We start from the raw sequence: 11,955 nt of genomic DNA on the forward strand, positions 1-11,955 counted from the left end.
CATATAAATGAAAATGCCACAATGAACAATGAACACACACACACACACACTCCTATACATCCATTGCTGTCTGGCAATTCTCCATCTGTTCACTCATTGTGGCTATGTTTTCTCTTATGTCCTCTGAACATATAATTGCTACTTAAAGGTTTTTACAGGGCTGTACAATTAGTTCAGCACTAGAGCAGCCTTCTACCATGTGCAATGCCCTGGATTTAAACCTAAGCATCAAGGGAAAGCAGGAGCTCTTGTCCATCTAACACATGATATTCTTGGGCTTTTGTGGCACTGTTTTCCCTTTCAATACAAATCGCTTTAAAATTTTTTCTTGCACCAGGCCGTGGTGGCGCACGCCTTTAATCCCAGCACTCGGAGGGCAGAGGCAGGCAGATCTTTGTGAGTTCAAGGCCAGCCTGGTCTACAAGAGCTAGTTCTAGAAGAGGCTCCAAAGCTACAGAGAAACCCTGTCTTGAAAAAAAAAATTTCTTGCCTGTCTAAAACTTCCATTGATATTGTTTTTCATAATGGTTTCAGAGATTCTGGTTCTGTCTTTCTTCGACATCAGGTGGTTATTGATGGACCATCACTTCAAAGTTGTAGATGTTTGGCTTTGTATTCTTTAATGTAGCCTTGTTGAACATTTTCCCTTAGATGGAAAGAAAAAATTTAATCCTTGGGACGTGGTCTTTGCTCCTTAGTATAATGTGCCCTAGGATTTTGTGACTTCCCCAGGATATTTCAAAGGCTCTTTTGGAAAAGTTGGCAGGATTCAAACTCTTAAGTATTCTCAAGTAGGCAGGAGAGAAAATCTCTATTTACCTTTAAAATCTCCAGGATGTAGTTACTCACATTGGCGTCAATTTGTTGGCAGAGGCTGCTTATTAGTTCCCCGACGCCCAGACTCAAAATAACCACACAGAAACTGTATTAATTAAAACACTGCTTGACCAATCACTTAGGCATATTGTTAGCGATTTCTTATATCTTAATTAATCCATCTCTATTAATCTGTGCATTACCACAAGGGTGTAGCCTACCAGCAAGGTTCCTACTGCCAGCTTTCTTTCTCCTCTGGCAGCTACATGGCATCTCCCTGACTCCGCCTACTCTCTCTACATCTCTGTTTCAATTTTCTGCCTGGCTTTACTCTGGTAAGCCATTGGCCAAAAGCAGCTTCTTTATTAACCAATGGCAATAAAACATAATCACAACATACAGAGGGGAATCCCACATCATAGAGTTCTTCAACCCTTCCTGGTTAGTGGCTAGTATTTCTCAGGATGACAATTTCAGGAAGTCAGAAACTTAGAGAACACCAGGCTTGCTACTTTCTACCTGTTTAAAGGTGCCTGTGCACCCAAAGGCTGTATAAAGGTAATTCGGGGTGAAAAAAATGGTCTTCAGACTTTTTTTTTTTTTTTTTTGCAGGGTGAGGTTGAATGTTTATTCAGGGGGTTATGGAGGAGGAAGGGTGAAGGGGGGGGGACAGAGAGAGAGAGAGGGAGAGAGAGAGAGAGAGAGAGAGAGAGAGAGAGAGAGAGAGAGAGATCTTCAGACATTTTTACACTTTGCGTGAATATACAATACAGTTCTTCATAACTTAAGCCTTAAGTACCATTACTTTGGGGTTGGACTTGTATCCTTTTTTTTCTTTTTCTCATAGAGAGACTGGTGTCCTCCTGCCCTTTGGGAACATTCCTTGAAAGTGAAATTCATTTTTGATAGGCCCAAACTTGCAAATGTCATTCTTACTGATAAGTGGGGTACTGGTGATAGGATGCTGGAGTCTCCCAGGGAGAGTTGATCTGATGAGTTCTTATGGCCCTGGGCACTGTGGGCAGTGAATGAGAAAATCTCTAGACAACAAGACTTCTTCCTTGCTTCTGTCCTGTCCATAAGCACTGATAGACGCCCAAAGACATAAAAGAGGTGCCCAGAGTCCCACAGACCGACTCCCACTGTGAGTGCAGAGATCAAAACCAGCATTAGACTGTGCTCTGAGCTCAGCTGCTCCTTCTGTCTGGGAAGGAGTGATTCTGAGATCCACCATGTTCCAGAAAGGAAAGAGAAGGAATGGTGGGGGCTGGAGAGGTGGTTCAGCAGTTAGGAGCACATGCTGCCCTTCCAGGGGATTAGAGTTTGGTCCCAACATCCACATCAGTGGGCCCATGACCACCTGTAATTCCTGCTGCAGGAAGTCAAATGCCTTTTGGCCTCCTTGGGCATTGGCATGCATATGTCATTTACACACACAAAGACACAAATAAGTAAATAAAGACTTTTTAAAAAGAAAAAGGACTGATTGGTGTTATCATATACCTTCAAACCTAGCACTCAGGAGGCAGAGACAGGCAGATCTCTGTATGTTCAAGGTCAGTCAGGTCTATAGAACAAACACCAGGGCAGCCAGGGCTACACAGTGAAACCCTGTCTTGAAAAACTGAAAGGAAGGAAGGAAGGAAGGAAGGAAGGAAGGAAGGAAGGAAGGAAGGAAGGAAGGAGGGAAAGAACAAAGGAAGGAGACACATTGGGGAGAGGATTTGAAGCTGAATGGACTGTCAAGGTCTTTCACAATATTCTTTCATTCACTAAGCTGTTCTAGTTTCATGTCTCTTGCTGTGATAAAATATCTTGGCCAAAAGCAGTTTAGGAAAGGAAAGGGTTCCTTTGACTTCCAATTCCATGTCAAGGTGGAAGGAATTAAAACAGCTAGTCACCTCTCATCTGAGAACAAAGAGAAATGAAGGCACACATTGCTTCTGTTGGCTTGCTGGTTTGTCCAGTGCCCTTTCTTCACTCTTAGCTGGCTCAGGGCCCAGCAGGTAAAACCGTGCTGCCCACATGCAATCAGGGAGGGTCCTCTCACCTCAAGACAGGTCATGTGCACAAGCCAACCTGCTCTAACAATCCATGATGGAGACTTTTCCCAGGTGCGCCCTAGATTGTGTCCCGTTGATGCCCGAAACAAATCATTGAATCATCATCACACTTGTCTGTTCAGATCTGAAGACATGAACTGTATTTTTCTCTCATTTCAGATCTTCAAATAAAATGATGTGAAGATTCGAATGCTTTGGACCTATAATTTAGAGGTAGAAAATCTGCAGACTCTGAAGCCAGCCCATCTGAATGTTATCTTCAGATCTGTCTATGAGAATCACTATAGCTTCCACTTCCTCACTGAATGAGTCTGCTTCAGTCCCAGCTCCAACACACACGAGCTCTACAACCTTGTCTAGTCTTCCTGGGGCCCATGTTCCCCATCTGTTAAATACATGTGTTGGTATTTTAGCTATTGCATGCTGTTGGCAGAAGTTTCTGTTCCATCTGCGAGCTCCCAAATAACCACACAGAGACTTATTATTAATTATAGATGCTCAGCCAATAGCATAGGCTGGTTACTAACTAGCTCTTATGACTTAAATTAGCTCATATTTCTTGTCTACACTCTACCACGTGGCAGTGCCTTTTTTCGGCACAGCAAGTTCATCTTGCCTCTCTCCTTGTCCCCTGGTGACTCTGCCCTTCTTCATCCCCAGGCTCCCTTTTTTCTTGTCCACAAGTCCTGCCTAACCTCTTCCTGCTCTCTATTAAATCAATGAGAGCACACATCTTCACAGTGTACAAAAGGATTATTCTACCACAGTATATAAAATTCTTAATTATTTCATACAGAAAACAGGATATACATGTGAACCATTGTTGCTTTTGTAATTATAATTTTGCTTGATTCCCTTTGTTCATTGTACAATCCTATTTTCAAAGAAAATAAACTCCAGTTTACTAATAGGAGGAGAGGACTACCTAGATCCACCTCTGACCCATCCAGCCCTGGCCAGCACATGCCTTCACTTATCTTGCCTGTGCTACACACGATTGCCCAGCTGTCTAGGTGGGCATGTTGGAGCACACATATTTACCGGATTGGTTTGGGCCACTGCACTGTCTTTCATTGACAAGATGTCTATGTAATTCCTTTTCATTGGCACTAATCATGGCTCTTTTTTGTTTGTGTTATTGTTTCTCAGAGATAGGGTCTAATACTATAGCTCAGGTTGGCCTAGAACTTACTATGCAGTCCCTGCAGACCTCAGATCCATGGAAATCTTCCTGTATCACCTTCCCAAGTGCTTGAGTTAAGTCATGAGCCAGCCATCGGCCCCAGCTTCTGTTCTTCTGTTGTAGTTACAATTTTGGAAAATAAATATGTTCACATTCTAAAGTTCAAGTACAGCCCTGAACGCTTATCTTGAAGGCTTGTTTTTTTTTTCTGTTATTTTTTTCTTTCTTTTTTTTTTCCTATGAGGTTTACTCTCATGCTCACTTCCTGCCAGCCTCACACTTTGGATCAGGAGAAATGCTTGGAATCTGGAAAGCTCCATGAGGGCCAATCAGAGCAGACCTGATTCCCCTGAAGTTTCCTTTCCTAAATCCAGTGAGTTTTCCCCCTCTTTCCTGAAGTTCTAGGATTTCTATGGAAAGAAAAATAAATCTTCTTCATTCTGCATAGGCCCCTTTGGGTTCAAACCGTGAGGCAGCTTGAGCCTCTGTAGGTAGTGGCACTAAGGCTGAGAACCTCCCACCTGCTTTGACCTTGGCTTTCTCATTTGGGAAGAGCCCAGTCTGTGGCTCCAACAGGTGCTTTCTATAGCCGGGAACCTGACTAGCTACACTTGCCACAGATGCTCATGGTGGGAGTGAAAGTGTGTGGTAGAAGTGAGGAACCACGTCAGCCCCGCCCCATGGAACTGTGTCTTGTCTGTGTCCTACCCAGAGGTGGATCCCTGGTGCCTATGACAAGTGTCCTATGCACTTGGCACAGGTTGAGCCCGATCTAGAAGATACTGAAGGCCCCCTGAGGCCCTTTCTCAGCAGTCAATCAACAACTCTATTTTAAAAGCTATTCCAGATTCCCCATGGTATTTCTTCATCTCCTCCTAAGACCCCCAAGACCCTCCCTGAGGACACAGTGTTGCGGGATATTTGATCACTGAGACTGAGTAATTAAATAAAATCAACAAACCTTAGGTCAAGAGGTCAAACCAGTAACTACTTGATGTGAATTCTAGTTGGTCTTAATAATAAAAACCCAGAGTCAGATATTCGGGGTGAAAGCTGAAAGATCAGAGAAGCAGAGCAGTCAGCCACTATTTCTTACCTCTACAAAATCCTCAGACCCATGGGGGCAAGATCCTGTCTCTACGAATCCTCAGATTGAATGCCTTGAGCTCCTGTCTTCTCCCACCTTGTATTCCTTTCTCCGCCCAGCCATATCCCTTCCTGTCTCCACCTCCCTAGTGCTGGGATTAAAGATGTGTGATTCCCAAGTACTGGGAACCACCACTGCCTAACTCGGTTTCTCTTTTAGACTGGATCAGTCCCCTGTAACCCAGGATGGCCTTAAACTCACAGAGATCTATCTCTGCACCCACCTTCTGAGCCTCAGTTTCTCCTCAGAGGGACTGAGGATTCTGGTGGCACAGTCACTTTCAATCTCTTCATTGTGTTCCCAGGCTGTGTGGATGGTGGGTCACCCCTTCCCCTGCCCTGACTTCCCAATATCCAAGCTCTTTCTCGCCTTCTCTTCTTTACAGTCTGTATTTTTCCAAAGGCTGGGAAATAAAAATGTCTGATTGATAAATGAGTCCAGTTAGCTGGAAGGATGACGCTGGTCCATTTTAATTTCTTGTTTGCTTTTCTCTCTTTCCAAAATCCATGCAATAAATGTCCATCAGGTTTGCAATCAGAAGAAGAATGCCCAATAAAAAGCCAACCGGAACCCCAAGGTTGCATATTCCAATTGGCTAAGGACCTAACCTCCAAGCTTCTGTCCTCCTATGGTTGCTGGACACTACACCCCAGATGATGACATTACAGAGGGTCACCTCTGCCAGGAGCTACAGGCCTGTAGGGACACACAGAGTAGACTTGGCTCTTGTACTTTGGGAGCCCAGTGCCAGCCTCTAAATCTTCAAGCCGCAGTTATTCTCTAGGTTGGGGCTCCTACCAGCTGGCACCCGCGCATACAAGACCCTCCGGTGAGCCACGCAGCTGCCCAACTGCCTGTTTTTATCTTCACACGGGAGCGCCCGGTCCCTCCCTCCTCCCTCACAGCAGCAGGGTCATCTCCCTGGGGTATACTTTGTGTGTCATGTTGCCTGCTTCTTGGTAGCTCATCAAGTCTCTCTGATCTGAGTCTCTTGGTCTCTAAGTACAGCCTTTGACGAATGGTTTTATTTCTTTCTAACTACACATTAAAAAAAACATAAAAATGATGTCTCCTATCAGATTACTATGGCAATATAGAGATGCGGATCAATTCCAACAACAATCAAATCTTTAATGGAATAGTTATTTCTCTCCTGGGCCTATTGACAGAAGCACGTCTGTGGGTGTATGGATGTTGGGGGGAGGGTGGTGCCCCTCCAGTCTTGGCAGGGACTCAGGACTTGAGTGACAGACACTGGAGGGGTGGCATGAATTTGAGCTGGGGGAACAGAGAGTGGTGGTGGGGTGGGAGGAGAGGGCATGTGAGCTAACAAACCCTGCCCCGGTGCAGTGCGAGCTGAGCTGATTTAGCATCCACCCCTCATCCTGAGCAGTCTAGCTACCGGGCTCTGCTTGTGTGGGGGAGACAGGCGGGCCTGGGGTGCCTGCTGGCCAGCCTGGCCCTGAGGATGACTTACTTTTCTCATTGCTGTGAGAAGAAGCAAAAGTAGGGAAGAGGGGTTTATTTTGGTGCCCGATTTAAGAAAGCTTCCGCGTACATCATGGTGGGGCAAGGGTGTGGGCAGCTGGTCACAGGAGGTCAGGCCCTCAGGCAGCAGGGAGATGTGAATTGATACTCAGTTCACGTTTCCTTCTTCAGTCCAGCACCCCAGCCCAGAGCCTGGTGCCACAGTTGGAAGGGGTTTTTTTTTTTCTCACCTCAACTAACTCAATGTAAATTATTTTTAGATTTATTACACTTTTATGTGTTTGAATATTTTGCTTGCATGTTTGTCTGTGCACGCTAGACACGCACTGAAGTCAGAAGTGGGCATTAGAACCCTTGGAGTTAAGGATAGCTGTGAACCACCAGGAGGATACTGGGAATTGAACCCAGGTCCTCTGTAAGAACAAGCAGCGCTCTTAACCACTGAGCCTTCTCTCCAGCCCACAACTAGCTCAATCTAAAAAAAAAAAAATCCCTCCACAGATGTGCCAAGAGGATTGTTTCTATGGTAATTCTTTTTTTTTTTTTTTCAAGACAGGGTTTCTCTGTGTAACAACCTTGGCTGTCCTGGGAACTTGCTCTTATAAACCAGGCCGGCCTTGAACTCACAGAGATTCACCTACCTCTGCCTCCTGAGTGCTGGGATTAAAAGCATGCACCACTACTGCCTGGCCTCTATGGTAACTCTTGACCTCATCGAGTTTTCAGTGAAGATTAGCCATCACATATGGAGAAAGTATTGTCTTAGGTGTACCTCCGTCCTGGCTGCATAGGGTTTCGAGACAATGGCATGCTCCCTGCTGCTAGTTGCTTATAATATGGGCCATTTATCATGGCTTGTAGTAAGGGGTCAATGTCAAGTAGCCATCACTCGCGATAGCCTTGCTGGCAGAATCCCAAGCTGGCACAGAAGAACACATAGTGAAAGGGAGTGCATTTGTGTGTGTGTGGGGGGGGTGCGCACGCACGTATGTGTGTGTGTGTGTGCGTGTGTGTGTTATGACTACTCTGATGACTTCCTCATCCTAATTTTCTCTTAGCCATTCTACCTGCAAACACTGTATTTCCACGAAGCTTCCGCCGTCCTCATACTTCGCGATGATGATCAAACTCCAGCGAGATTTTCAGAGGTGTCCATCACTCATACACATGCAATTTTAAAAATGAAATTTAAAAGAATTGTTTTCCTCGCGAGTGCACATTCTGAGGCTGGGAGTTAAGTGTTCTAACAGTGAAGAGTCTGGACAGTGGAGAATGAAATCAGGCCTCTAGGGAAGTGTCTGACAGTGGAGGGCGAGAATCAGGCTTCTCACGGTTAGAGTGGGATTGACAGACAAGGAGGAGGCCGGGATTGTTCACGCAGCGGCGGCTCAGGGTTAGAGAAATCAGTATGGACTCAACTTTAGCTTCCCACAGATACTGATGGGTACACAAAATATTCAGATAGTTTGTGTAGACACAGATATTTCCTTATTCTGTCAGCTGAGGGGGGGGAGGCTGAAAACAGTCTTACTACACTAACAAAGAACACACATTTCCAGACGGTGTGTTCTCATTTTTACTGTATGTGTGTGGGTGTTTTGCCTGCTTATACTTCCGTGCACCACACGCATGCAGTGCCCTCAGAGTCCAGAAGGGGGTGTCAGACCCCTGGAGTTACAGATGGCCATGAGTTGCAGTGTGTGCTAAGAACTGAACCTGAGTCCTCTGCAAAAGTCACCAGGGTTCTTAACAACTGAGCCGTCCCTCCAGCCCCTTATGTCCAGACTTTAGTTTACAATACCAGCCTTGACACCACTTCATATACCATAGCTGACCCGTGGACAAGCAGAGCATAGACAGTTGGAGTGTGGTACACTTGAGGGTCCCAGGAAGAGAGCAGAAAAACAAGCAGCAACACACATCAGGGGGCGCAACAGCCACTGGAGTTTTCAGCAGCCGGAGACAGAGTAATTTGAGCAGTTATGTAGTGTATAGGCGAAGTAACTCAAGTACAAATTAGCATGCACGATAGCTAACTACAGATAGATCTGATTAAAGGAATGGAGGAATATAGAAGAATCTCTAGTTTGCAAAAGAATTTCAAATAATTTACAAACATTCCACCCTTCTAGGTGAAAAGTAGTTCCCCACTTTGTAAGTGTAGCTGGCATGAGGACTTCCTGCCCGATAGTGGGAGGAGTCTCATAGCAGAGAGGGACCACAAGCACCATCACAGTCAGAGGTCAAGAGAGGTGATCTTGATAACAGATATTCCTACAGTGTGCTCTTCTGTGCTTTCCTCTCCTAATTGTAGAAAAATAAACAAACAAAATAACAGCAACAAAACCTCCACCTGACAGTGGCCCTCAAAAGGGCCACAGGCTTCAAAAATAAAGGTCTGAGCAATTGTCGTGACCAAGAGGCATCAGTGAGATGTGATATCTAAACATGGGATGCTGTTCCAAGAGAGAGACACTGACCTACAAAACCATAGGAATCTGGGTAAACTACAGACTTCGGTTACTCTACATTGGGACTAATGCTGACAAATATACCGGCCAGGGAAACTGGGGGTGAGGTCTAGGGAGAGCCTCCAGACTATTTTATCAACTTTTCTGGAAAATTAAAATCAGCAGGTAAATAAAGGTAACCTCTCCACTCTTTCTTCCGTTCCTCTGACTTTTCTTCTCCCCTCCTCTTCTCCCCCTCTACTCCTTCCTTTCAGGAACACCATCATACAAATGGCTAGCCCTTGCCCTTGTCTAGCTGCCTCCCTGTGCCTTATTCAGAAGCCTGCTAATGGCATCTGTGCAACACTCCAATTCACAGACAGGCAGCTATCCCCATCCCCTGTTGACCTTGACACTTGCAAAAGTCCCTAGTAGAAGTTGCCTGCTCCTGCAATCTTGAGCCCATTCGCACCCGCACCCGTCAGCCCTGTCTGACGTTGCCTTGTGGACAGTCAGGACCTCCTGCGCGATGCCTTAGGCTACGCCTTCGGAAACTCCAAAGGGAACCGTCCATCCTGTAGGGAAGGCGTGTGCACGGAGGGTGCCTTCTGTGTCTGCTACCTGCTCTCTGGCCCACAGACTAGTCCCTTGTGTGCACGCACCACAGCACCCAAGTGTGGGCAGAAGCTCTCCTGTCGAGTGGGATGAAGCTTTGAAGAGGCTGAGACCTATGAGAACCGAGGAACCTTTGAATCTCCCTTCAGCTCCCCTACCCCGACCACAGCCCTCCTCTTGATGTAAAACATGTGTGCGACTCGAAAACAATGAGGCTGGCTTCTGAGCCAGGAAGACTGTTTTGCTTTAAGCTTCTGCAGGGGTTGAGAAACAGATCCGTCTCTGACAGTTGCACAGCAGTCTCCATGGAAGTCCCTGTGGCTGAAGTGGATCTGTGAAAAGGAGCAGAGAGCAGAGTCCCCCACCTTGCAACCTGCTGTGTCGAGGGCAGATGGCTCATACAGCTCAGTACCTGGGATATCTGTGGGGCAGACTGGATGGCTGGACTCTCTTGAAGGCATGTGGAATGTAACATTGAAATAGAAGGAATCTAACACAACCCACAGAGAGCTGAGTCCTCCCATATCAATCATCAATCAAGAAAATGCCCCACAGGTTTGGGACAGGCTGGTATTCTGGAGGCATTTTCTCAGCTGAGAGTCCCTCCCCTCAGATGACCCTAGCTTCTGTAAACTTGATGAACGCGTAGCCAGCACCCCGCCCCCATTCCTTCCTTATCATCTATTGCTACCATCTCTTGGCCTCCTAGACTTTCAAAGCACCCACGCTCAAACCTGTTTACATATATACAAATACATATTATAGACTAGGATCCACATTTTTTTTTTGTCTTTTTGATTTCGGGTGGCCTTACTTAGTGTTATACATTCAAGATACATCCATTTTCCTGTAGATTATAGTTTTTTTTCCTTACTGCTGAATAATGTTTCATTGATGGATGTCTGTAGACAGAGATTGCTCATTCATTTCCCAGCTGCCCAAACCTGAAATAATCACATAGAAACTATATTAATTAAAACACTGCTCAGCCTATAACTCAGCTGGCTTCTTATTAACTAACTCTTACATCTTAAATGAACCCATTTCTGTTATTTTGTATTTTACCACAAAGCTCCTGCTTTACCGGTAAGGTTCTGGCATCTGTCTCCTTGGCTAGCTACATGGTATCTTGTCTCCTTGACTCCACCTTCTTTTCTCCTCTATCTCTGCTTGGAATTCCCGCCTTACTCTATTCTGCACTGCCATAGGCCCAAAGCGGCTTTTTTTATTAACCAATGGTAATAAAATATATTCACAGCATATAGAGGGGAATCCCACATCAGATGTCTAGGCTGGGTCCCTTGCATCTCTCTGCTGTTATGAATATAGCCTCAATAAACATGGACAAGCGAGGGTCTCCATTGAGGGAAAAAAATGTTTCCCAAATTGATACATTAAGTAATGCTTGGTGAAGGGGAAAAAAAAAACAAACTCTGGACTTGTGTAATCAGTGAAGACTTTGGGGTAAAGGCAAGGAAGCAAGGAAGAAAGAGAGGGTGTTCAGAAGAGCGCTATAGAGGTACAGGAAATAGAGAAAGAGTGGCATTCCACATCCCTGGACCTCCTCTGTCTGCGAAGGCTGCCCGAGTCCTAAGACTGCCGGCTTGATATGTAAGGTTTTCCCAGAACAGAAATGGAATCTTACGCCGCCCTGGGAAAGTTGAGGTCTGACCAGCACTGCACAGGGTGCTGATGTGGATTGGTGGGTGGGGAGGCACTTCTACCACGTGGGAGAAGTTTCATGTTATGAGTGTGTGTTGTCGGGGTCTGGGGTCCCCACACGAGCCTGCCTATGGATGCATTCTGTAGCCTCATTCCCACCTAAGGAAGCTTCTGCTTCAAGCTCCTGACTGGTTTGTCCAGCAGTCATGTGAATGCATTTTTCAGATTTCTCTAGAAAAGCCATTGGGATAAAGGGGAAGTTACCAAGTGGGCAAGGTCTTAAGTTGCTGAGGACAAAGGTATTCCTCTGCCCCACAATTCACCCGGGAGCCCGTCTATGTCCTAAAGAGGAAGTGTGGGCTGCTCTCACTTCTGAGACACTTCAGAAAAATTCTGCTGAGAACAAATAGGGATGAGATGTAAAGGAGAAAGACCAGACTGGCTCTCCTTCATTCCCAAAGGAGCAGAGACCCTTCATGCGACAGAATGTCTTCGGAGCTTGGCGGGCACTGGATGCTGACTTTGAATGCG

General features: G+C 45.8%; 1 long non-coding RNA gene across 1 annotated transcript in view; it reads left to right on the forward strand.

Moving 5' to 3' along the window:
- The window catches only part of LOC126496746 (uncharacterized), a 76,456-nt gene extending 70,359 nt beyond the window's left edge, over nt 1-6,097 (forward strand). Inside the window, exon 3 of the long non-coding RNA XR_007590418.1 lies at nt 3,039-6,097. This is a non-coding gene — a long non-coding RNA (uncharacterized lncRNA). The remainder of the gene's footprint in view (nt 1-3,038) is intronic.
- Nucleotides 6,098-11,955: the final 5,858 nt, after the last annotated feature.

This window comes from Alexandromys fortis, unplaced genomic scaffold, assembly GCF_014885135.2.
Source record: "Alexandromys fortis isolate MF-2015 unplaced genomic scaffold, M_Fortis_MF-2015_v1.1 scaffold_6, whole genome shotgun sequence".
In the NCBI taxonomy this organism is placed as follows: domain Eukaryota; kingdom Metazoa; phylum Chordata; class Mammalia; order Rodentia; family Cricetidae; genus Alexandromys; species Alexandromys fortis.